At 45.0% G+C, this 25,819-nt stretch overlaps 1 protein-coding gene across 1 annotated transcript in view; it reads right to left on the bottom strand.

Moving 5' to 3' along the window:
* The window catches only part of LOC143300146 (hemocyte protein-glutamine gamma-glutamyltransferase-like), a 94,931-nt gene extending 70,479 nt beyond the window's left edge, over positions 1–24,452 (bottom strand). Inside the window, exon 1 of the mRNA XM_076613681.1 lies at positions 24,369–24,452. The gene's annotated coding sequence lies outside the window, so the exon portion shown is untranslated. The remainder of the gene's footprint in view (positions 1–24,368) is intronic.
* Positions 24,453–25,819: the final 1,367 nt, after the last annotated feature.

The raw sequence follows: 25,819 nt of genomic DNA, 5'->3' as shown, positions 1-25,819 counted from the left end.
AGACACACACGGACACACAGACACACGCACACAGACACACTCACTCACTCTTTCTACCCTCCCTTTCACATGAATAGTAAGTAAACTTGTCGTTGTATGTTGACAGCTTCCTCCGAATTCACACACACACACACACACACACACACACACCCACACACACACACACAAACAAGCGATTAAGTCCAAGGGGGTACACACGGAATACTAACAGGACGGTTCTTTTGACAATGACTACGAAGGCATTGTGACCTGCCAACGTCAAACACCCCACTCAGCGAGATCCGATACCCTGAAACACGCAGGTACCGTGCTTGAGCAACTGTGGTGGAGGGGGTTGGGGGTGAGGCGGAGAGATAGGGTGAGAGAAGGAGGACGCAGGTGGGTGGGTGGGGCAGGGTGGGGGTGGAGACACTGATAGGTGCAGCGTGGTTTCGTTGACAGTACCCGAAGGCACGTGACCGGAGCACGCGCCAGTCTCGGTGTTTGTTTTACTTTTCCCGTTCTTTTGAATTGTGCTGAGCTTTGGGTTTTCCTCAGTGATAACCTCCTCTGACCTTCTCACGCCCCCCTCCCCCCCCCACACACCCCTCCCCCACACCATCCACATCCTCAGTCTGTCCGTTTAGTTGTCTGTGTGTTTGTCTTGTTGTTGTTGTTAGTGTTGTTGTTGTTGTTCTGCTTCTACTTCTTCTGCAGTTTTGGTGGGCTGCAACTCCCATGTTCATTCGTGTGTGTGGTTGGGTGGGAGGTTGGGGGGGGGGGTGGGAAGAGAGTTGGGAAGGGAGACAAGTGAAACTGATATGGGCGTGAGGCAGATATCAGTGTGGAACAAATCAAATGTCAGCGGGATTACAAACCGACGGGAAAAAAAGCAATGACTGTGTCCAACGGAGACACGTTGTGGGAGAGAGGGGAGATAACGATCTTCATTCAGTTCATATCGGAGAGGGTGGAGGGAAAGACTGGAAGAGACAGGAGGTAGTGTGGGTTTGGATGGAAGCGTCAGAGGTGACATCAATGACCACTCCACGTCCCCCCCCACTCCCCTCCCCCCACAACCCCCCCCCCCCCACGCACCAGACCAGTTACCTTTCTGCATGATAAATGAGCGTGTGGGGGGTGGAGGAAGAGGGGGGAGGAAGAAAAAGAACGACAGATGACAGGCGTGACAGCCGACTGGTGAACATCTTGGACCGTCAATCTGAGAACGCTGGGTTCGAATCCCAGTCGCAGCTTCAAGATGGTAAAAAGTGGAGAGTTTCCCGACCTCAACATACATGCAGACATACCAGTGTCTGAACCCCGTTCGTGTGTTTTCGCACGCAGAAGATCAAACACGCACATCAAAAACCTTGAAATCCATGTCAGCGTGCGGTGGGTTAAGGAAACAAAAAAAACCCATTATGAGCACTCCCCGAAAACGGAGTATGGCTGCCTGCATGGCTGGGTGAAAACGGTCATGCGCTTTAAATCCCACATATGCACACGAATGAACATGGGAGTTGCAGCCCACGAAAATTGCAGAAGAAGAAGAAGAAGAAGAAGAAGCAGAACAACAACAACAAGACAGACAGACAACTGAACGGACAGACAGGCAGGATGTGGATGGGGGGTGGAGGGGTGGGGTGGGTGGGTGTGAGGAGGTCAGGGGAGGTTATCACTGAGGAAAATCCAAGGCTCCTCTCCGCATAAATCACCCTCTCAGTCTCTCTGTGTATATATCTCACTGTTTCTCTCCCTCTCTCTCTCTCTTATCTATATATATCTATATATATATATATCCCTCTCAGTATCTTTCTGAATACACCCCACTGTCTCTCTCTCTCTCTCTCTCTCACTCTCTCTCCCTCTCTCTCTCTGTCTGTGTCTTTCAGTCTGTATCTCTTTCTCTCGGTCTCCTCCCTAGTCTCTCTCTACATTCATCTCTCTGCACCCCCTCCTGCCCCCTCTATCTCTGTTTCTGTCTGTCTGGGGTCTGGATGTTGCGAGATGACAAGACAATATACAGCTTTGAACAACTTGACCTTAAAGGCAGATTGCTTTGTACTCGCCACTCCCAACAGATCTTTGAAAGCCCTCACACAGGACCTGACGCGATGTCTGCATTGTCACTTTTCAAAGGAAACCGCAGTGACAATCGTTCTTGAGCGCTGCCTGGTTTTCGTGAGAGTGCCACCCCACTCTACCCATTCCCACCTCACCCACCCGGCTCTTTCTGCCTGCATCACACACACACACACATATACACACATGCACACACGCACGCACACACACACGCACGCACATACACGCACGCACACACACATTCACATACACGCACACAACATACATACATGCATGCATACACAAACACACACACACAAACATACACGAAAAACACACACACACACACGCACACACACACACACACACACACACACACACACACACACACACGCACTCACCCACACACACATTCCCTTAATCCAACCCAGCACTGCCCACACAGGTCTTTGCCCAGACAGGTCAGTCACACGCATTTGCCTATCTCTTGAGTAGCAGAGAGAGAAGGGGCCGGGGGGTGGGGGGTGGGGGGGCGGGGGGAGGCACAGAGAGAGAGAGAGTGGGGAAGTGAGAGAGAGGGAGAGTAGCAGAGAAACGAAATTTTATTTTACCAGGGTAATGAGATAAGCAAAACATATGCTTTTTTACACCCAGCCCTGGGGTATGAAAGAAAGGAAAAAAGGATGTGTGGGGTAGGGCTACATCAAAGAACACATGAAGACAGAACTGTTAACAAGAAAGATATCAACGACAAATTTCACTGAAAATCACACGAGAAACTTATGAAAAAGACAACTACAAAGCGACAAACGAAAGAACTCTCTATCCCCACCCCTACCCCAGTGTCAAGAGAGAGAGAGAGAGTGGTGGGGGGGGGGAGAGGAGGGAGAGAATCAAAGAGAGAGAGAGAGGGGGAGAGGAGGGAGAGAAGCAGAGAGAGAGAGAGAGAATGCGACAGAGAGGGAGAGAGAGAGGGGGAGAGAAGCAGAGAGAGAGAGAGAGAGAGAGAATGCGACAGAGAGGGAGAGAGAGAGGGGGAGAGAAACAGAGAGAGAGAGAGAATGCGACAGAGAGAGAGGGAGAGAGAGGGGGAATAGGGGGGAGACAATGGAGAGAGAGAGAGAGGAGATACAGAGAGAGAGTGAGAGATAGATACAAACAGTGGGAGAAAAGGACAGAAACAAGGAGAAAAAGAAATCAATCACACATGTTTACATATCTCTTGAAAACAGCCTTGAACAGCAGAGACAGACAGCGGGACTGAGTGAGAGACAGACAGACAGACAGACAGACAGACAATGAGAGGCAGAAATAGGTTGAAATCAGGAGAAACAGATATTAAGCACACCTGCTGACAGATCTCTTGAAAACGGCCTTGAATAGCAGAGAGAGACAGCGAGCGATAAAGAGAGGGAGAGAGAGAGAGAGAGAGAGAGGAGAGCAGGAGAGAGAGAGGAGAGAGAGAGAGAACTCAGAACTCAGAAATGTTTTATTGTAGAAGGCCTTCTGACCCATTACAATGTTGAGCACACACACACCCCCCATCCCACAAGAGAGAGAGAGAGAAAAGGAGAGAGAGAGGGGGAGAGAATGATGAAGAGAGAGAGGTGTATAGAGAGATTCAGAGAGACATGCAGACACCAGACACAGACAAACACACACACACACACACGGAGAGACAAAGAGAGTGGGAAAAACAGACAGGGACATATTACAGAGAGACGGAGACAGAGAGACACAAACAAAGACAGACACAGAGGGGTTCGGGGAACGGGTTGGTCATGGTGGTGGTGGTGGTGGTAATAGTAGTGGTGGTGGTGGTGGGCGGGGTAATCGCTCTTTTAAAAATACACCTGGATAACTTATCTCTCACCCCACCCCTCTTGCAGGATCTCGCGAAGCAGGACCTTTCTACCTAAATCTCGGGGCATTATCTCCTGTCAGCCTAAAAGAACACTGCCTCCCTTTTGTGTCCGCTGTTTACCTGGCTATAAGTATGATCCCTCGCACAACGTTCGTTCCTCTTCTCCGCAAACATGAACTCCCACCCCTACTCATCCACCCTGACCCCACCCCACCCAGCTTCGACACGTCCATGCCTTGTTACTGACCTCCGGGTGGGGGTGGGGGTGGGGGTGGAGGAGACGGGAAAGAGGGGAGACGGAGGGTGGGGTGGGGGTGGAGGTGGACGTGTTATCGAAAGGCTGGTCCTCGTGAACGGCTGTGGTGCTCTTTGTATGTATGTGCACAAATCCATGTGTTGTCCACGCCCCCCCCCCGCCCCCCTCCAAAAAACAAAACAAACAACAACAACAAAAAACAACCAACGAACGAACGAATAATCAACTGGAAGAGAGAGAGAGAGAGAGGGAGAGAGAGAGAGAGAGAGAAACAAAAAAACCAAAAACAACGACAACAACAAACTCAAAATGAGAGAGTAGACAAAGGCATCTGTGTGAGTAAACTTAGGAACTGGTTGAGTGAACTTCAGCCCTCTGCTTAAGTGTTGACGTAATCTCCGTGTGAGTAAACTTAAGGCATCTCAGCCAGTAAAGCCAACGCCTCTGTGTCGGTGAACGTTAGGCTTCCGTTAACTTAACTCATTCTGTCCCACAGCTAAATGTCTGCCACAACTCCCCTGTACCAGCACTGCATGAAACCACTGCAGTAAGAGTTGGGTGGTTCACTAAAACAACGAAAATCAAAGGAGAATTGTTGATTTTATCGGTCAAACAAGCCTTCGTTTTCATGCTTCCGGAATCCGTAAACAGCTCAGTTTTGAATGACAACTGTACCAAGCAAGAATAAACGAAATGAGAATAGTGTATTGTTACGAGAATACTCAAACCAGGTCAACAGGGGAAGTAATCATGGTACGAGTTAACTCCTTCCTGGGGAAGAAGGAGTCTAAAGGCCTGTGATAAAGTAAACGGAAGGCCCCCTGGGTGAATAAACCTGAGGCTGTCCTTATCTGAGTAATGGTTAACGATTCATGATGGAGTTATTTGTATTTTGTATTTGTATTTCTTTTTATCACAACAGATTCTTTTTGTTATGTATTTATCTGTTATTTATTCACCCCCTTTTTTTTTCTCAAGGCCTGACAAAGCCCGTTGGGTTACGCTGCTGGTCAGGCATCTGCTTGGCAGATGTGGTGTAGCGTATATGGATTTGTCCGAAGGCAGTGACGCCTCCTTGAGCTACTGAAACCGATTCAACAGATTCCTCTGTGAAATTCGGGCTGCTCTCCCCAGGGAGAGCGCGTCGCTACACTACAGCGCCACCCATTTTTTTGTATTTTTTCCTGCGTGCAGTTTTATTTGTTTTTCCTATCGAAGTGGATTTTTCTACATAATTTTGCCAGGAACAACCCTTTTGCTGCCGTGGGTTCTTTTACGTGCGCTAAGTGCATGCTGCACACGGGACCTCGGTTTATCGTCCCATCCGAATAACTAGCATCCAGACCAACACTCAAGGTCTAGTGGAAGGGAGAAAATATCGGCGGCTGACCGTGATTCGAACCTGCGCGTTCAGATTCTCTCGCTTCTTAGGCGGACGCGTTACCTCTAGGCCATCACTCCACTTACAAGTCCGTACACTGGTACATCCTTGCAACAGTACATGAGTACATGACAAAATACTGTACACACCTTTGCATGAGTGAAACTTACAGACCCATGCGTATTTAGGCACCAACATGAATAAACATAAGGCCCTGTGTGAGATGTACAGAGGTCTCTACATCAGAGAAAGATGACAGAATAGTTAAGGTAACTATCTGCCAACAGTGTCCGTGAGGGTCTGTGTTCGAATCCCGTTCTCCCCCTTTCTCCCAAGTTTGACTGGAAAATCGAACTGAGCGTCTTCTTATTTGAATGAGACGATAAACCGAGGTCCCGTGTGCCGCACGCACGCACTGAAACACGAACTCATGGCAAAGAAAAAGTGTTGTTCTTTGGCAAGATTCTTTCGAAGAAATTCGCTCTGAAAGGTGCATGAATATGTATGCATGCATTCAAGGCCTGACTGAGTGCGTTGGGATATGCTGCTGGTAAAGCATCTGCCTCACACACACACACACACACACACACTTAACAGGAAAAAGAAAAACACGAAAAAAAAGCGCTGAACTGAAGCGACGCGCTCTCCCCAGGGAAGAAGAAGGGACCCGGATTTGGCACGGAGAAAATGTCTTGTGACAAGAAAAATAAAGGTAATATATAACACAACACAATTCATCTCCGACGGTGGCTCCCTGCTTAGCTGTCAGATAACGATACGACACCCCATGTATGTAGGACTTGAAGCGCAAGCTTCCCTTGCAAGATGTGGGAGTACAGTTTCTGCTGAAGAAAAGGTTTGGAATCCTTAAAAAAACAAACAAACAAACAAAAAAACCCATTCATTCATTTGTTTGTCATCGACTTGCGGTGAATGTTATCGTGCTGTGTTATTGCTGCTTCTGGCCGTGAAGGACGGGGGATGGGTGGCAGGGAGGGGGAGTGGTAGGGGCAGGGGACGTGTGGGATTGAAATACTTGCGTTCGTGGACTGCGGTGAAATAATTTTCTTTATTGTGTTCTTCTGTGTTTATGATTGAGATTTTTTTTTATACAGATAGGGTCCGGTGTCAGGAATGACGAATGGCCCACCCTGGAAGAAACACCCCCCGGCCCCCTCCACCCCATTTGTTTTGCAATGCAAATTGAGAGAGAGAGGGAGGGTTCGAGACAGACAAGGAAGACTGGGTTTAAGTAAGTATAGTGAGAACCCAGCAGTATCAAAATCAACAGACCAACACTGGGACATTTGCAAACTGTAGGCAGACAAGCAGGCAGAAAGACACACACACAGACAGGCAGGCAGACAGACACACACACAGACAGGCAGGCAGACAGAGAGACAGACATAATTCTCTAGACCCTGTCGGCAGGTGAAGGGGTAACAGCTCACACACACAACACAGACCCTTGCATGTCGGCCCGTCGCTAAACGCATACAAGGTGCGCCTGGCTCTGTGGACCTTTGTCTGCCTTTGTTCAAGCTGGACACCATTACAGACACGCGAACAAAGAGCCACGGGAATCTGGACATAGGTTATGATGAGAACTTCTGTTTCAGACTACCCATGAGTGATTAGCAACAATAAGGAAGGACCAAACGAAGATAGACATTAAACGAGAAATAAATGCTGATACTGACTAAAACAAAGTCATACATACATATATATATATATATATATATATATATATGTGTGTGTGTGCGTGTGTGTGTGTGTGTGTGTGTGTGTGTGTGTGTGTGTGTGTGTGTGTTTATCATACCACTCAAGCTTTTCAGACCACCCACACAAGCTTTTCAGAACATTTGCACACGTTTTTCAGTCCACTGCACAAGTTTTTCATACTATTCATGCACTGTTGTTGTTGGGTTGGTTTTTTTTTTTTTAGACCATCCACACCAGCTTTTCAAACAACCATACATGTTTGTCAGTTTGTTTGCTTTCAGACAATCCTTTGTGAATGAGCCCAAGGTCGTGACATAGGAAATGAGGGACGTTAGCATGGTTTGACTGGCGACAGTTCCTTTCTCAGCAGACGACAACACAAAGCGACCAGTTTTGGGCGAACACCGTTTACATTTTCAATTCCTTCCCCCACCGCCTCCTCCCTTTACTACCCCTACCTCCACCCCCCCTCCCTCCACAACCTTGACTTTTCTCTTCACCAAAACCCCTCCCCCCACCTCCTCCCTCCTTACTACGGGAGAGGTGGTGGCGGCGGTGGTGGTGGAGTAAGTATGGGGAACGAGGAAAACTTGTCGTGCCAGATAAATCATACAAAATCCCTCCTCAAAACACTTTCTGGTTTCTGCTCGGATGACGAGAAAATCCTTCTTTCCTTCTGCAGCCAGGCTTACACGCTGAATGACCAGATAACAGCCAACGCTGAACATTTGTGACGCTTTTGTTGTCCTGCTGAATGCGTGGTGAACCTGTCATGAAGGGCCGGCAAGTTGGTCTGCAGGTTGGTCACGCGGGGAGGGATGGAGGGAGGGAGGGGTATGTTGAGTGTAGGGTGGAGTCTTAGTTCTGCAGAAAGTCAAAAGAGCCTCTCCACTTAGTCAGGAAGTTTGGTCTTTCAGTCAAACGTTACAGGGCAGACATGTTTCAAGTGCTGCCATTCCTGAAGTCCTGAAGTCAGTCTCGACGACAGAATTGGGTATCATGTCAGCAGCGGTACATCAGTACCCTTATCCTGTCTTCTTCTTCTCCCTCTCCGCCAGGTTGGTCTGCAAGTCACCTAGACGGGAACACGTCACACCTCTTGTCGTCTCTTCACTTTCTACCTATCCAATACAGAATCAACAACAAAATTGCATCTGTCTGTTTCTTACCTATCTATGGCACTGCCGCAAGATATCTTACAGATATGATCCACATTTACTGCTCATCCTGTCAGCTTCGTTCTTCTTCTGGTACTCGTCTGCTTCGCATCCCCTCTGTCGACACAAAGTACTTTTGTCAGCGTTCTTTCTCTTTTCATGGCCCAGCTGTCTGGAACCAACGCTCTGTGTAGATCAGGAAGTAGTATTCTTCCGCTTCATTCAAGTCTTCCCTGAAAACCCGCTTCTTTGAACTAATGTATAAACAACCACCCTATCCATTGTTCTCAATGTTTATTTTTTGTCGTTGTGAGTGTGTTTGTGTGCATCCACCTATCTATCTCTCTAACTATCTATCTATTCACATGTTATCGTGTGTGTGTGTGTGTGTGTGTGTGTGTGTGTGTGTGAGTGTGTGTGTGTGTGTGTGTGTGTGTGTGTGTGTGTGCATGTTTACCCGTTTTTGTAAAGTACTTGGAGCCCTTTTTAGAGAATAGGCGCAATGTAAATTTACATTATTATCATTATCATTATCATTACCATTATTATCAGTTGTAGCAGTAGCAGTAGTAGTAGTAATTATCTTCATCTCCTTCAACTCCGCAAAGAATCATTCGGGCGCCGCACATAAGAACTGTTCACCAGAGTCCTTTCAGTCCTGTTGGTTGTGTGTCCAAGCCTGGGTCTCTGCAAAAACACTGTCGTCCACCCTGCAGTGTTTGTCAGTCCGCCATCAACTGTCTTCTCTCCGTCCCCTTCTCTCAGCAGTTCCTTAGAGGACTGGGTTTTTTGTGTTTTTCTTTTAGCTCGGCTACTGCATCATATAACAAGATCTTATAGAATAGAATAGAACAGAATAGAATATCTTTATTACGAAGTGTACCGGGGTCACAAGGAATATTGGGGGGGGGGGGGGGGATAGTACATAACAAGGTACGAACATAAATCGAAAACCATACATATTTTGGAAGGTCACAAAGAATCGAAACGAAACGAATTTTTATTTTACAAGGGTAGTGAAGTAAGCACATCCTTTTTTTGTTTTGTTTTTTTGTTTTTACATCCACCCTCAAAGAAAAATACTACAGTTGTACCACACAGATGTGAGCTACGCTGACGCTAGTACACAGGTGTTCGCCAAAAAGCTGAACATACGCAGAATTCAATGGATCAAAGGGCAGACCTTCGACTCGTCACGCAAGCAACACGCGCGCTTCAAACTTCTTAGGTGTGGACTGAAGGTGTCCATCCCAAGAACTGGGTACAAAAGAAAAGAAAAGAAAAACATAAAAAAGAGTGCATTCACTGAGGAGTGACCTCTGGGTTCTATTGGCTTGTGTGAAACTGGCTGTACATGTCGACGCTGCATTGTTAAATAAAAGTGGGTCTTTTCGTTTGCTGCCCGTGCTGGGAGCGTACTGACAGTTTGGCGAGATCTGTGGGGGTGTTGTTGAATTCAGACCTTCCACTCCCTTCCTAAACACCCCGCTCCCATCCCCTCACCCCCCCTTCTCACGGCGAGATTCCCCAGTGTTTACCCAGGTCCGGATGTGTGAGAATTTTTTTGGAGAGGGAAGGTGTCTGTTTTCCACCCCTGGCAATGTATTTACTTTTTGCATTCCTGATCGTGATGAGGTTAGGTGTGTGTGTGTGTGTGTGTGTGTGTGTGTGTACACACATCAAATACGTCCATAAAACATATTGAAACCGGTTTTCCCACAATATTCAGGCTGCAGAATAATTAATAGTTAAGAAAAGAAGAAGCTTTAACAGCATCAAAGCAGTCATAAGCAACGAGGCGTCTAACTGCTCTCTCTCTCTCTCTCCCTGTCTCTGTGTGTGTGTCAGTTGATTAGAGAAACATCGAAGTGATTTCTTTGTACAATGGACAATTAAAATGAAATCTGTCGCCGCAAATGTTGGCGAGGATGTTTGAAGTTTATACCATTGATTCTGTCCGAGAAATAATTAGGAATAACACAGTTTCTCTTAAAAAACAAACAAACCAACAAACCCAAAAAACAAAAAAACAACAACAATAAGAACACCAACCGAAACTGGTTTTCGGTTTTTTACTTGCAAACATTCGCAGCTACTTAATCGTTCGGTTGGAAAATGGAATTTGCCAGATCTGTGCAATCGATAGACACTACTGCTACTACTACTACTACTACTTCTGCTGCTGCTGCTGTTGCTGCTACATCTGCAGCTACCACTATTTTGTTGTTTTCGTTAATGTTCTTTTTATCGCTAATCTTTACGTGTAGAAAAAGGGTGAAGTAATTGATTATACATTCAGTAGCTGCACACGGCGAAAAAAAAAATCCAGATTATCTGCACAGCGGGATGTCCGCCGTGTGGTCTATACACACAGCAGCTGCGAAGAAACCGGGTGATAATTTATGAGCACATCTAGCTGGTGAGAGAAGGTGGGTAGAGAGAGAGAGAGAGAGAGAGAGAGGGAGGGAGAGAGGGAGAGAAAGTAAGGGAGGGAGAGAGAGAGAGAGAGAGAGAGAGAGAGATAGATAGATAGATAGATAGAGAGAGAGAGAGAGAGAGAGAGAGAGAGAGAGAGAGAGAGAGAGATTCTGTTTCGGTAGGGAAAAAATATGTTAATTACCTCACCGTGGGGTACACAACAAGCTGTCACGCCAAATGACTTTTCGCGTTCCAAGTTTGATTTCAGCGGTAAACCTTGTCACCTTTAGTTTCTAACATTAATTTCGTTTCATTTATTTACTTATTTATTTACTTGTTTATTTATTCATTTATTTTTCTAAGTATGTGTTTTTTTCTATAGGGTTTGAAATTTATTTATGTATTTATTTATCTATTTATTCATTTTTTAAGGATGTATTTTTCTAAAGGGTTTGAAGCATGGTCCTGTAAAAAAAAAAAAGATGCGAATTCTGACAAATCGCTTGCAATGTTTGGCTTGGAAGGGTATTTGTCTCTACTGAAATACTTACGTGACTCAGCTTTATAGCTGATCGCTCTACAGCCGTGTTCAGTACAGAATTCTGAATGGAACGGAATCGAAACCTGTGATGTCAAGTTCACAAGACAGCCATGCCAAAGTCACCAGAGACTGTGTAAAGTAACATGTTGGATACGTTACATTATGCCTATGAGGGAGTGGACATCGTTTAATTCTTTTTATAAATCTTACTTCTTTCACTTTGTGATATTCACTGTTCACTGGACGGAAATTCACACAGACACAGGCACACAGAGAGATCAATATATATATATATATATATATATATATATATATTATAACATGCCAGAAAATCATTGACGTTTGGATATTCACGATTCATTTCAGGAAGTTTCAGTTTCAGATTTCAGTTCCAAAGAGGCGTCCGAACGCAAGGACTGATCGATTCATATCTGTTTGATATAAAATGGAAGTGTCTTTTTTTTTTTTTAATTGTCTTTTTCATAGTGCATGCATAGAGAGCACCTTCAGAATAAATGTGACATGTGCAGAACTCTTTTGAAAAACTAGATACATAATTCTCTGAAATGAGAGTCTGAAATAACATGATATATGAGATATTATCTATTTGTATGTTTATCTACTGTGTGTTATTGTTGTTGCTGTTGTTGCTGCTGTTGTTGTTGGTATCGACTAGTCCATCACGCAACTTCTGCACCGTGGCTCCTACAGTCGGGCAGTATGATATATACCTTTACGACATCGTCAGAGCGATAGCCAAACAGAAGAATCCAATATTGATATCACTCACCGTCACCCCCTCTCCCCCACCGGCCCCCACTTCCCTCTCCCTACCTGCTCCACATACCAATCCCGTCGTGTTTGTCCTACCCCAACCCCCTTTGCAAGCCCCCCGAGCCCCCCCTCCCTCCCTCCAACAACCGTGCCCTCCACCCCCACACCCCCTGTGGGTACTAGTTTAGACCCGTTCACGCCCATGCACAGATTATTGACTGTTTTCAAACTTCCATGCTGTGCTCCGTATAGAAGTGACCCCCCCATTCCCTCCTCCCTCCTCCACGCCCCTCCACCCCCCCCCCACCCCCCCCCCCCCCCCCCCAAAATCAAACAACACTCCGATTTGTTGTACTTTGTTAGGATACTACTGTTGAAGAAGAAGGTGTGTGTGTGTGTGTGTGTGTGTGTGTGTGTGTGTGCGCGCGCGCGCGCGCGCGTGCGTGCGTGTGCGTGTGTGTGTGTGTGGAAACGCTCGAAAAAAATAAGTTCGTTTCATTGTCGCGTATTGTTATTCAAATAGTATATATGCAAAGCAGCAGAAAAAATAGTTCACACCCACTTTCGAATGTTTTCATGACCAGAATTTCATCGAGGTGCGAAACTGAAAAATACAATGCTGGTATTCGTCAAAATGTGATCTAGTTTGATGCTGCGTGATATTCTTCTTCTTCTTCCCATAAAGGACGAGTGAATTTGGGTGTATGTGTTTTCATGATTAAAGACGGAAAGAAGAGAAAATAGTCCACTTATACTGATTCTCTTCGTCCATCTATTCTTTCCTGAACTGGTTCTTACCTAAGTGTATGTAGCACTTTGTAATTAGACCTGTATTTATGTTTGTGTGAAAGACTGCTACAAATCACATGTACAATGTTTAAACGGCCCCTCCCGTACCCTCTCTCTCTAAGATCTCTCTATCTAAGATCTCTTTCTCTCTCCCTCTCTCTTTCTCTCCCCCTCTCTCTCTGTCTCTCTCCCTCCCTCTCTCTCTCCCTCTCTCTTTCTCCGCCTCTCTCTTCCTCTCCCTCTATCTCTGTCTGTCTGTCTCTGTCACACACACACACACACACACACACACACACACACACACACACTTCTCTCTGCTGTCTGATTGCTCTCACTGTATTCCTTTCTTTATTATAACATTTTTGTTCAGCAATAAAAAAACATGTTGACGCATTCACTCATGTCACAAGGACCTCATGTTCATTGACGCTAAAGTGCCAATCTCTCTCTCTCCCCCTCTCTCTTTCTCTCTCTCCCCCTCTCCCTCTCTCCCCCCCTCTCTCTCGTATTATACATAGATATTTGTAATTATGTTTTGTGCACGCATATGTAGTTTCGATTGTGTTGTAAATATTTTGGCTCTGACCTTTTTTTTCTGTACTTTCTTTTGCTTCTTCAGTTTTCTTTGGTGATATTGCCGGATGTAAACAAGCATACTGTGCCTACTCCTTTACACCCCCCCCCCCCCTCTCTCTCTCTGAGCACCGCGTTCTTGGGGTAATAATTGATAAAGAACTAAACTGGTAAGCTCACATTAACCATGTCTGCAAAGAATTAGTTCGCAAACTGTTCTTACTGAATAAACTTAGATATTATGTCGATGTTCTAATCCGAAAATTATTCTTCGGGGCATATTGTCTTTCTCATATCAATTATGCGTCTACAATCTGGAGCAATGCCAGTCACAACCAGCTAAAAAACAACAACCCCAAAACAACTCATTACATAGAGGAGCAGCTGAGCTTATTCTACCCGACCACTCACTATCAACCGATGAGAAATTAACAAAACTGGAAACATTACCACTGTACAAGCAATTCGACTACAATAGTATGGTCCTCATGTTCAAAGTACACAACCACATGTCACCACCGTACCTCAATGAATATGTTCAAACAACAGAGCGTTATAAATCAGATAATTATATTCTGCCTCGTGTGCGCATTGACTTTTACAAATCTAGCTTTGCATTTTTTGGGCCATCTGTTTGGAACTCTCTTCCTACGTTCATCAAGACGTGCGATTCATTATCGTCCTTCAAATCAAGGGTACGAAAACTTCTGCTCCACAAACAATAGGTCCCCAAAACAAATATAACCGGCTTAAAAACATCATGCCCTTTTTGCGAAATGTATACGTTGTCTATTCCTTTACATACACTGAAGTGTTTCATCTTATTTTCTATCTTTTTGTGATTTCATGTATAACATGCTCGTCATTGAATGGATGTTATTGCCTGCCACATCAGCATCAGAATCGTCATCACTATTGTATATGTACAGTGATATAACTATGTTTCTCTGTTCTCTTTATCTATTTCTCATTTCAATCATGCCTCTTTCCTGTATTCTGTGTGGTGATTAATTTGACAGCCTTAATAACCCCTTTATTTTCAATATTGAATTTTTTCTTTTTCAGTAACTGCTAATGAACTTCAGTATAATTTGGAATGTACTATAATATGATTTGATACCTAATTATGTCTATGTATGCATATGTATATATATATGTATGTACATGTAGACATTTACATGCATGTGTGTATGTGTGCATATATGTATGTGCATAAGGGTATGTGTGTGTTTGGGGGATGAGTGTATGCTTAGGTGTGTGGGTGGATGTGAGTGTGTGACTGTGTTCCCTTTATTGTTTTTTATAATGATTATGATGGTGGTGGTGGTAGTAGTAGTAGTAGTAGTAGTAGTAGTAGTAGTAGCAGTCGTATTTACCATTATTATTATTGTTCTGTCTTATGGTTATTAAAATCTCTATCTCTCTCTCTCAATCTTATACCATTCCAATGATAAAAAGATGGTTTACGTGAAATATATTTTAATTACTTGTGGTGTTGCTATTTGTTTGTTTTCTTATGCACATGGCTGATTGAATGTTTTCAGAATGCACTTACTTGGGCGTCCATAGAAGGGAATGTTCCGCAGCAGTTTGTCTGATATTTCTATACATCTTTCAAAATTCGGTATGTAACGTGCACTTGTGGGCCTTAGTATTTGCTGTGAAATTGTAAATTATTTAATTTCTTGATTATGCCGTTTTTTCGTCTTTGTTACGACTACGTGTTCCCCCGTCCCCTAAACACTCTTCGTAAGGAGTAAAGGCCTTCACTGAAAAATGTTTGGAGGGAGCCCTCTTACACTTCCTCTTTTCTCCCTCTCTCTCTCTCTCCCCTCTCTCTCTCCTTCCTCTCTCTCACTCACTCTCTTCTTCTCCCATTCTCTGTGCCTCTCTCCCCCCCTCTCTCTCATCTCACTCTCTATCTCTCTCTCTCCTTCTCGCACTCTCTATGCCTCTCCCTCCCCCCTCTCTTTCTTTTTCGCACTCTATTTGCCCCTCTCCCTCTCTGTCTCCCCATCTTACTCTCTCTTTCTGTCTCTCTCCTTCCCTCCACCCCTCTCTCCTTCTCTCTTCCTCTCTCACTCCCTCTCTTTCTCTCTGTGTCCACCCTCTCCCTCTCTCTCTTTCACTCTTATGGTGTCTATTTACTCGTGATATTTCTCTATCGGCGTTCGTTCTGTGTCCCTGTCTGACAGAGTGGAGTACCCTTGAATCGAGTTTAAACAGACGTGGGACACACCCCTATGTCCATGGCCTCTTTCAAAGCCCCCTGCCTGTGCAAACCCTCGCGGCCCAGTTTATGTGCCCATCTCTTCTCTCTTCTTCGCGTTTTCAAACTGTTGTGGGTATACCTGCCTGCAGGGTATGCTCTCTCTCTCTCTCTCTCTCTCTCTCTCTCTGTGTGGAGGGGGAACAAGGTGGAGGGGTAGGTTTGTTAAGTGGAGGAAGAAGGGGGTTATGGATGCTAAAGGGAAGGCGCGGTATAATGAGCTGGATATGAGAAATGTAACCTGAGTAAATATGCTCTCTCTCTGTGTGTGTGTGTGTGTGTGTGTGTGTGTGTGTGTGTGTGTGTGTGTGTGTGTGTGTGTAAGTGTGTGTGTAAGTGTGTGTGTAAGTGTGTTGGTAGGTGTGCGTGTGTGTGTGTGCACAAGTAAATGAAAAATAACCCTTCGTACCCGCCCCCCTCCTTCCACCACTCCCTCCCCAACCTTCCTCCTCCTCAGAAACAACAACAACAACAACAACAGGGCACAACAACAACAACACAACGCAGATAATATACAATGCCAAGTACAAAAAAGCCAACAACAAAACAGCCAATCACTCGTTCATCAGAGCGGAACGAATGCTTTCTCACTGTGTGTGTGTGTGTGTGTGTGTGTGTTTGTGCACTCTTCTCTGTTTCTAATTATAGGGGGGTGAAATCGGTGGCCGGGGTCGATCTCAAACTTGTTGAACAGCTTTCTCTGGGGCGAACAATCCTGGGGACTTAGTTTTTCTATGTGGAAGATGAACGTAACGGGTTGGGGCGGGGGTGAGGGGTGACAGTGGTGGTGGTGGTGGTGGAGAGGGGGTAGTGAGGGGGTGGGGTGGGGTGTGGAGTTGTGGTCTGTCGTTCCTAGACCTTTCTGTAGAAAAAGGGACAGAGAGAGAGAGGGAGAGAGAGGGGCGAGGGAGTGAGAGAGGGGGAGAAAGAAAGAGGGAAAGAGAGAGGAAGAGAGAGACAGACACAGAGAGAGATTACCAAGAGAGAGGGAGAGAGACAGACAGACAGAGAGAGATATTACCTAGAGAGAGGGAGAGTGACAGACAGACAGAGAGATGACCACTCCCCAAACCAGCAGGAATACGGATGGTTCATTCAGCTGAAGGCCTTTACCCCCTGTGAAGGGGTGTGGACAGACATCCTCAGTCCTGTCACCATCAAAATTAATCTTCCAAGCCCCACATAACCATGCCAGCGCCAGTTCTCTTATTTCAATCGCTTTAAATACAAGATGCGTTCCGGACAGTGTCAGCATTGAGAGAGAGAGAGAGAGAGAGAGAGAGAGAGAGAGAGAGAGAGAGAGAGAGAGACAGACAGACAGACAGACAGAAAGACAGAGAAAGATGTGTGTGGAAGCAATGTTAATTCTGAACTGCCAGTATGCCAATGTTTCAACGAAAGCCCCATGAATGCGTGAAAGAGTGATTTGTATGTTTTTATATTTGAACACTTTAAAACAAACAAACGAACAAAGTTAAGGAGACGTGTTCCTTTTTCATTGTACTTCTCGCCCTCTCTCTTGCTCTTCCGTTCTCTCTTTTCCTCTCTCTCCACCCCCCTCTCTTTCTCTATCTCCTTTTCACGTAATTCAGTAAAAGGAGGTCATGTTCATGTACAGTCTGATGTTGTGTGATGCTATACAAGTGTTATAATGCGCCCTCCCACGCCCAACCCATAGTCCCCTGGTTTTCAATTGTGGTCCATGGCCAAAGTTCAGTAAAACATATTCTCTCTCATCCCCCTTGTCTGTCTGTTTGCCTGTCTCTCTGTCTGCTTCTCCCCCCCCCCTCTCTCTCTTTCTCTCTCCGTCTTCATATTTTCGCATGCGATGTATATGAAAGATAAATATTCAAAATGAAATCCTATGCCCATCTCTGATGGGTGTCAAATCAGGCCATCTGTACGCTTTAAAAGCAATCATATAACCCCCTCTTTCCCCTCTCTCTGTGACAGAGAGAGAGAGAGAGAGAGAGAGAGAGAGAGTCCTATCTTGAGCAGGAAGTGAACTCTGCATTGTTCTCTGCCAAACACAGCGCACAAACACCAAACGCCTGACAGTACTACAGTAGCATCCCTGTACCACACAAGGGAAATTCTCGTTGCTTCATGACAGGAAATATTTTTCATTCTGACACAGAAGCAAGGAAACACACACACACACACACACACACACACACACACACACACACACGTATTCTCATACAGGCACAACACACACGCACACTCAGACACACGCACACACGCGCGTGCACGCGCACACACACGCACACACATACACACGCACGCACTCACACATAGTCGCAACAGCCCAAAAGATCACATGAACAATTTCCTTTCTGACAGACACTTTAAGGTGCTTTTAACATTTCCTGCCACCCCCCGCCTCACCACCGCCTCTCTCTCTCTGTGTGTGTGTGTGTGTGTGTGTGTGTGTGTGTGTGCGTGCGTGCGTGCGTGTGTGTGTGTGTGTGTGTGTGTGTGTGTGTGTGTGTGTGTGTGAATGCGAGTGTGTATCGAAGTCAAAGTCAAAATGTTTATTTGAAGATGGTAATTGAATGAGCAACAATTGCTTTTTAATCTTTTTTTTTTTTTTTTTTTTTCATTTTTACATCAAGCCATCTGAAGCATGAGTGAGTGTGCGTGTGTGTGTGTGCGCGCGCGCGTGTGTGTGTATGTGTGTGTGCGTGAGCCTTCACGTGACCTTGCGTTTGTTGGCTTCTCATTAATATTTGCTGACACAGGAAAATGCACGCCTTAGAAATTCTCGCCATGGTACCTCATAAACAGACTGCTGCAACAGATATCTTGAAGGCATGTAAAGTAAAGGCTTTAGTGCGCGTGTGCATGTATGTGTGTGAGTGCCTGTGTGTGCATATGTGCGTGCGTATGTGGCAAAATCCACACACACGTACGCACGCGCCCGCAAAGAAACAAACGCGCGCGCGCATGCACACACACATACACTCACTCATACAAACATATACACGTACGGATATACACACGCACGCATGCATGCACACACACGCACGCACGCATGCACACAAACAGACACAGACACACACACACACACGTACTTTGTGCATACTTTCATACCATGACTGGCGGACACAACTTGAAAGTTTCGCCCAGGCTGAGGACTTTGTCAGGCTATATTGGTCTCACAGCAGGAAGTTCAACGACCTATAAAAAAGCTCATGTTCAAATTTAGTCGTACAGAAGTCAGTTTACCAACCTATGTGTACCACTTTTTTTTTATCGTATCTTGGGGATACCAAATTTTCGCCAGCAGGTTTTTCCGACTGGCAGCGAGAGCCTACAAAACACACTTAGTCGACCTTTACAATGAAAACCAAATAGCTCTCATAGCTACACGCTTGTGTGATGAGCGACACAGCAATCCATCATGGCAGGTGACAAGAAAAAGCTGAACTTCAACCCTTCTGAACGCACGGACTTAATACACAGTTATTAAGGACAACTTCATACAAGCGAGTGCGTTGTCATAGAATGTTGGGGGGAAAAAATCGCGAGACGTTTAAAATGTTGCAGGGTGCAGGGTGAAAAGTCGATCACCATCTTCTCACTGAACACACACACGGCTGTTTCAGGCACACATGCACCATAAACAGCATGAAAATTGCGTTTTTAAAGATAAAATCGATGTTTCTGTCCATAGTTTTCAGCTTTTCAAAGGTTTATAAACTGTAGCTGTGGTTATGAGTGGTGCTAACCATCTTGGTGGTTCGCCGAGATGTTCTCATCTGTGTGTGTGTACACGCGCAGAAAGAGCGTGCGTCTCCCAAAAAGACATGACACGACACGACGCCAAATAATTTAATTCAACGCTGACGGGAAGACAAGGAAAGGGCGGAAAAGATAGGGCAGACAAGGACAAGGTTTGGGTCAGCGGGGAGAAAATAATCATGACAAGTTAGGGATAAGGGGGCTGGGGGTGGGGGGTTAAAGGAAGACGAGAGAATACAGAAATAAGACAAAAACTCCTGGGACATGACAGGGAACAGTGGTGTGAGCGAAGGCAAGAGAAAGCGAAACCAAAACGAACGAAACAAATAAGACAGTGACGAGACAAAACAATAATAAAAAGGAGAGGCCATCATTCAAGGACAATGACAATCCAAACATATTGTTTGGAAAACCCTGAACCGGCCACTTTGTTTCAGTGAAACTACAAGTGAAACCCGAATTTTGTTTGATGTACTTGTCGGTTCACTGTTGGCGATGCGGCTCGATAACATGCCGAGTGAATACATCATCCCATAATGTTCAAATCCCTGTGACTGAAACCTTGCCTGAACAGACGCGTGTCAGGACACCCACCTGTGAACAGCTCCAGTTCCAGAGAAGCAGCTACTGTGTCACTGGTCTTCAGTCTACCCACACATGCACCCACCCACACCCTTCTAACTTCTCTTTCTTCTTCTTCGTCATCATCACTGCTTCCTGGTTGCATGGTCGGTAAAGGCTGTGTCCCACCGTCCGATTCGCTCTAAATTAATTGTCTCAGTCTCTTTTCCACAGCTATGCTGAAAGGCCAACAGCTTCTCAGCACCCTTCTATTTTGGCGAAGCGGTGCATGTTGGATGGTTTTCGCTTCAGACAACCCCGACAGGACAATTTAAACAGGACAATTTTTGGCGTGCATAAATTATTCTTGGATCATTAAAATGGTTGACTGGGGGAAGAGACCTTCACTTTCGTTTTATTCGCGAAACCCTGCCAAGATCCAAACCCTTGCTTTCAGACTCCAGGCCCAGTACACTGACCACTCGATGGTTTCTGCTGCAGTCGAAGATTCCAAGTACTGCATTGTATATTATCAATTTTTGTCGTAACCAATTTCTCTGCGTGAAATTCGGTTTGCTCTTCCTGGGGAGAACGCATCTCTACCCCCCCTGCTCGCCCACCCCTCCACCTTCTCTTTTTTTCTTGTCTGCAGGTGTATTGCTTTTATTATAAAAATGAGGTTTTCTGCGGACTACCCCCTTTGATGCTGTGGGTTCTTGTACGCGCGCTAAGCACATGCAGCACACGGGGCCTCGGTTTATCGCCTCTTCTGAAAGACTTGCTCCCAGACTACCACTCAAGGTCTTGTGCGGGGAGACAGAGTAAACATCCCGGTCAAGTGCGGGACTCGAACACAAGTTGGACACTTGATTTGTTCCAGTCAGGCGCATTACCACCAGGCAACCGCTCCACCGTCTGCACTTAATTTATGTCTCACATCCCATCTGACTCGTCCGACTGTGGCCATGATCTGTGGCCACGTTGATAGCGTAAGGAGAAAGTTCCGGTAGATCACAAACAGCTAAGCCGCACACCAAGGGCGTTGCTTCAGAGCTACACATATCCTAAACAGCAAATATATGTTCTCTCTCTCTCTCTCTCTCTCTCCAGTCTTGGACCGCCACAACAAGGGCTTACAGTTAATTCCTCGAAGGTTACACGGCGAAAACTGGTCGCTGTTGCAGTGTGTGAGGATTCAGGGTGCGACGGCCGGTGTAGCGGTCTATTCATACCCCCCCCCCCCCACCCCCCTTTTGTTGGGTGATAATACCCGGCGTCAGTCTGGGCCAGCCGTGCATGACCGTAAAACTTGTGTGGCTAGTCAAGATCGAGCCCCATAACTTGGGAATGACCTCTTCTCTCTTTTTTATGGGTTTGATCAAGCTATAAAAGAAGGAAGAGGGTCGTTCTGAGCTGGTCTTCACTGACTACCCATCACCCCTTCCTCTCCATAAAAAAAACTAACAAAAAACAAAAAAACAAAAAAACAACAAAATCTACAAAAACACATACACAAAAAGAAGAAAAAAAGAGGAAAATAAAAAACCGGAAGCAAACTAGGAGTTCTACTTTGATACCACGTACTGATTTCAGCTGGGCGAATTATTTACCACTGAGGGTAATTTCAAACTCGTCTGGAAAGACCCACATGCCCATTACAGGCGTGTGTGTGTGTGTGTGTGTGTGTGTGTGTGTGTGTGTGTGTGTGCGCGCGCGCGCGCGTGTGTGTGTGTGTTTTATCGAAATTTCAAAAGTGGATTTGGTCGAGTAAAATATATGTCAAATGCCTGATAATTACGTTATCAGCTTCTTCAGATTTCGAAGTAGTAATCATTAATTGGAAATAGAAACAGGGAGACACAAAGGCATACCACGAGAGTTACGGCTTTGTAAGGTTTGTGACATGTCTGTGTGATTGGTGAGGAGTTTCATTTTATAATGGAATGTCCCAATTATGATCAGTTACGAAATAGATATGTTCCTAAAAAATATTTGTCTCCAAAATCGGTTTTTAATTTTTGTAATATGCTCAAAGGAGGCAAAAGTCATTTTAGCTGTAAGTAAGATGATTAGATTTGCAAATGTTGCCTAGTTATACTTTTGGAGTTAAAAGACATTTGTGTTTTCTCAACTATTATGTGACATTGTTGTGTATTTGGAAATGTTTGTTCTGGGCATGAAAAGTTTATTTTTCAGTAATCCTCCATACTCCAATAGGAGTGAACGGATAATTAAAACTTGAAGCTTGTGTGAGTGAGTGTGTGTGTGTGTGTGTGTGTGTGTGTGTGTGTGTGTGTGTGTGTGTGTGTGTGTGTGTGTGTGTGTTTTATCTTCAGTTTAACGTCTATTCACTATAAGTGTTTTTAGACGGAAAGGAGTAAAGAAGTGGATAAAGGAAAGGGAATGCATGTGAATATTAGTGTAAAAAAAGTATTCATGTTATGTATCAGAGGAAAAGTATAAGTATATTATAAGAAAAAAGGTCTAAAGAGATTGTGGTGTGTATTGAATGAGGTGTCATGGGAAGGAGAATATGTATATGCCTATCAACAAGTATTAACCTACAACAATGTAAATATAAATAACAACATTAATTATAACACATCAAAGGAGGATACCAACTGGACTGGAGTTTAAAATTTCCGAAAACATTCTAAGCAATGAATAATCATTCAAAATCTTTTCAGTGGCTAATGAAACATTGGAAGGAAAGTCATCAACTACATCTTTAGGAATTAACTGTCTTATGCTCGGACAATGAATGAGTAGATGACTTACAGTTATTTGCTTACCGCATATACATTTTATATTTTTAGAAAATTTTGTACGTGTGTGTGTGTGTGTGTGTGTGTGTGTGTGCGTGCGTGCGTGTGTGTGTGCGTGCGTGCGTGCGTGCGTGTGTGTGTGTGGAGGGAGGGTAAATCCAACAGGGGGTCACTTCTGACATGTAGAAATTTACCCCACGGGGTCATTCCAAACTAATCTACATCTTCTTCTACGTTCGTGGGCTGCCATATTCACTCGTATACACGAGTGGGCTTTTACGTGCATGACTGTTTTTATCCCTGGCATGTAGGCAGTCATACTCCGTTTTCGGGGAGGGTGTGTGTGTAGGGGGTGGGGGCGACTAATCTACAGAGACCCCGGGGTTAATCTGAGCCAGTCAGATTTAGACCCCGTGGCAAAACCAAGCTTGGGGGGTAGTTTGAGGCTGTCGCACCGGTGTGTGTGTGTGTGTGTGTGTGTGTGTGTGTGTGTGTGTGTGTGTGTGTGTGCCTGCCAGAACAGTGACTTTCAGGCCACACACTGATCTCTTCACTGGTGACATGTTGCCGCTTGACCGCCACCCCATGCTTAGCAGAATGAGTGTGTAGGTCAGGCAAACTTGATTTGATCAGAAGTCAACACGTTCACTTTCGCTACTCAGTCTTTCTTACAGACGTAGGTATAATTATGTACTTACAGAACCTCCCTCCCGTAGTGCATGAAAAACCGTTTGACAGCACGAACATTCATAACATGACAGCTGAGCTGGCAGTTTTATATGTTCCCCATTCGTGCATACACACAACAGACATACGCACACGCGTGCGCATGTAAAATAAACTGGGGGAGGGGGAATGCAAGCATACGTGTAAGGCTTTTCTTTTTTCATCGGAAAACAACGACCAATAATAAAACAATGACAAACAAACAAACAAACCAAACTTACTGTTGTGGTGAAACTTCGCAAACGAGGCAAATACAACACATAATTCATTACCGAATAAAACAATCAGCGGTGGGAATCTCACCACAGTGAGTCAAAATGTTTGGTTTTCCTTTTTTTTATGAAGGGAACTTGAGCAACAAATAATTTTAAGATAATGCAGTGGGAACTTTGCATCAACCCAAAACACTCACAACGAAGTTCAACCCCTCTTTCTCTTTTTTCGCTATTTTTAACAATGCATCTTTTTTTTTAACCCTCACTCACACACACACACACACACACACACACACACACACACACACACACAGAAGAATAAACAAAATAAGTGTAGAAAAATTCATGGGCATAATAATTATCAGGGCTGATAATGTTTACAAAACGCCATGTACGGTACCGGCAAAATAGAAAAAAACGTACAGTTCAAGGCCCACATGTGCAAAACAGAAGAAAACATAACAGCGAAAACGAAAACAACAACAATGATAACAACAATAATGATAATAATAACAGTAGTGATAACAATGAAAAATGAACTAATAATCATAATGAAAAGCGACCACCTACCTGTGAGTAACCTCTGTGTGAAGACACGAAGTCTGTTCTGTTGCTGACCGGTTGGGAACACTGGCTTTATATTGTCGTCTGCTCCCCGGCCCTGTAAAGGGCGACAACAACGAGGCAGCGCGGGCCTCAGTGTGTGTGTGTGTGTGTGTGTGTGTGTGTGTACGTGGGTGGGTGACGCTACTTTATCGCGCGGACTCTCTCTCTCTCTCTCTCTCTCTCTCTCTCTCTCTCTCTGTGTGTGTGTGTGTGTGTGTGTGTGTGTGTGTGTTACTTGATTTTCATTTTGTCCCCCACACCCCAACGAAACATACAAATTGAACGACAGTTTGATATGACATCAATGAATGCGTAGGTCTGGATCGTATTTTGTATCATAATATATGCTTTTTCCTTTATTTCCTTTGTTGGTTTCTCTCTTTTCCTCGTCACCGAGAAATTCCTTCTAAAGTTTGATTTAATAATAATAATAATGATAATAATAATGGTATTTATATAGCGCTGAATCTTGCGCAGAGACAAATCAAAGCGCTTTCGCACCAGTCGACTATTCACACGCATGCATAACTCGAAAACTGGGAAAACTGAAGACGAGAAAGAGGCAGGGAAGGGAGGCTATTTTGGGAAGAGGTGGGTTTTAAGGCCAAATTTGAAAGAGCTGAGTGTGGAGACTTGACGATGTGGCAATCAACAACAACAACAACAATAACAACAACAAAGACTGAGAGAGAGACAGAGACAGAGACAGACAGACAGAGACAGAAACACAGACAAAGAGACAGAGAGACAAACAGAGAAAACCCAGATCAAAATCTATTCAAGCAAAAGTCTGCTGCAGATGGAATAACAAACCGATAGGTTAGCAGGTGTGTAGCTCATTCAGCGGGTGGACGAAGAGGAGAGAGAGGGAGGAAGAAGGAGGAAGAGCAATCCTCTGTACCCCTTTAAACCTCAGGGGAGTGGACCAGCTGGGTACAGGATGTGACTGACGAGGAGGAAGGAGAGGTTCAAAAGAAGAGAATAAAGAACATCCTTATTTCTTGGCTTGCACTGCAAGGGGAGTGGTCTTCTGATACTGAAGTAGAGAGGAGGTATGTGTGTGTGTGTGTGTGTGTGTGTGTAAGGAGGAGGGGGGTGCGGATGTGTGTGTGTGTGTGTGTGGGGGGGGGGGGGGGTACGGGTGTGTATGTGCGCGCACGCACGCATGTGTGTGTGTGTGCTGGAAGCTAGGGATGGGGGTAGCGCAGGGACTGAGGGGTGGGGGTGTAGGTGTTGTTATTTTTTTAAGCTTACATCGACACAGGGATCCAGTGGACCGTGTGAGAATTAATGTACTGACACACACAGATACTCGCACACACACACACACAGACACACAGACACTCACACACACACACAGACACACAGACACTCACACACACACACACACACACACAGACACTCTCTCACACACA

Source organism: Babylonia areolata, chromosome 26, assembly GCF_041734735.1.
Source record: "Babylonia areolata isolate BAREFJ2019XMU chromosome 26, ASM4173473v1, whole genome shotgun sequence".
NCBI lineage: Eukaryota > Metazoa > Mollusca > Gastropoda > Neogastropoda > Buccinidae > Babylonia > Babylonia areolata.
The sequence above is the reverse complement of the archived record's forward strand: the minus strand, read 5'-3'. Positions and strand labels throughout refer to the sequence as shown.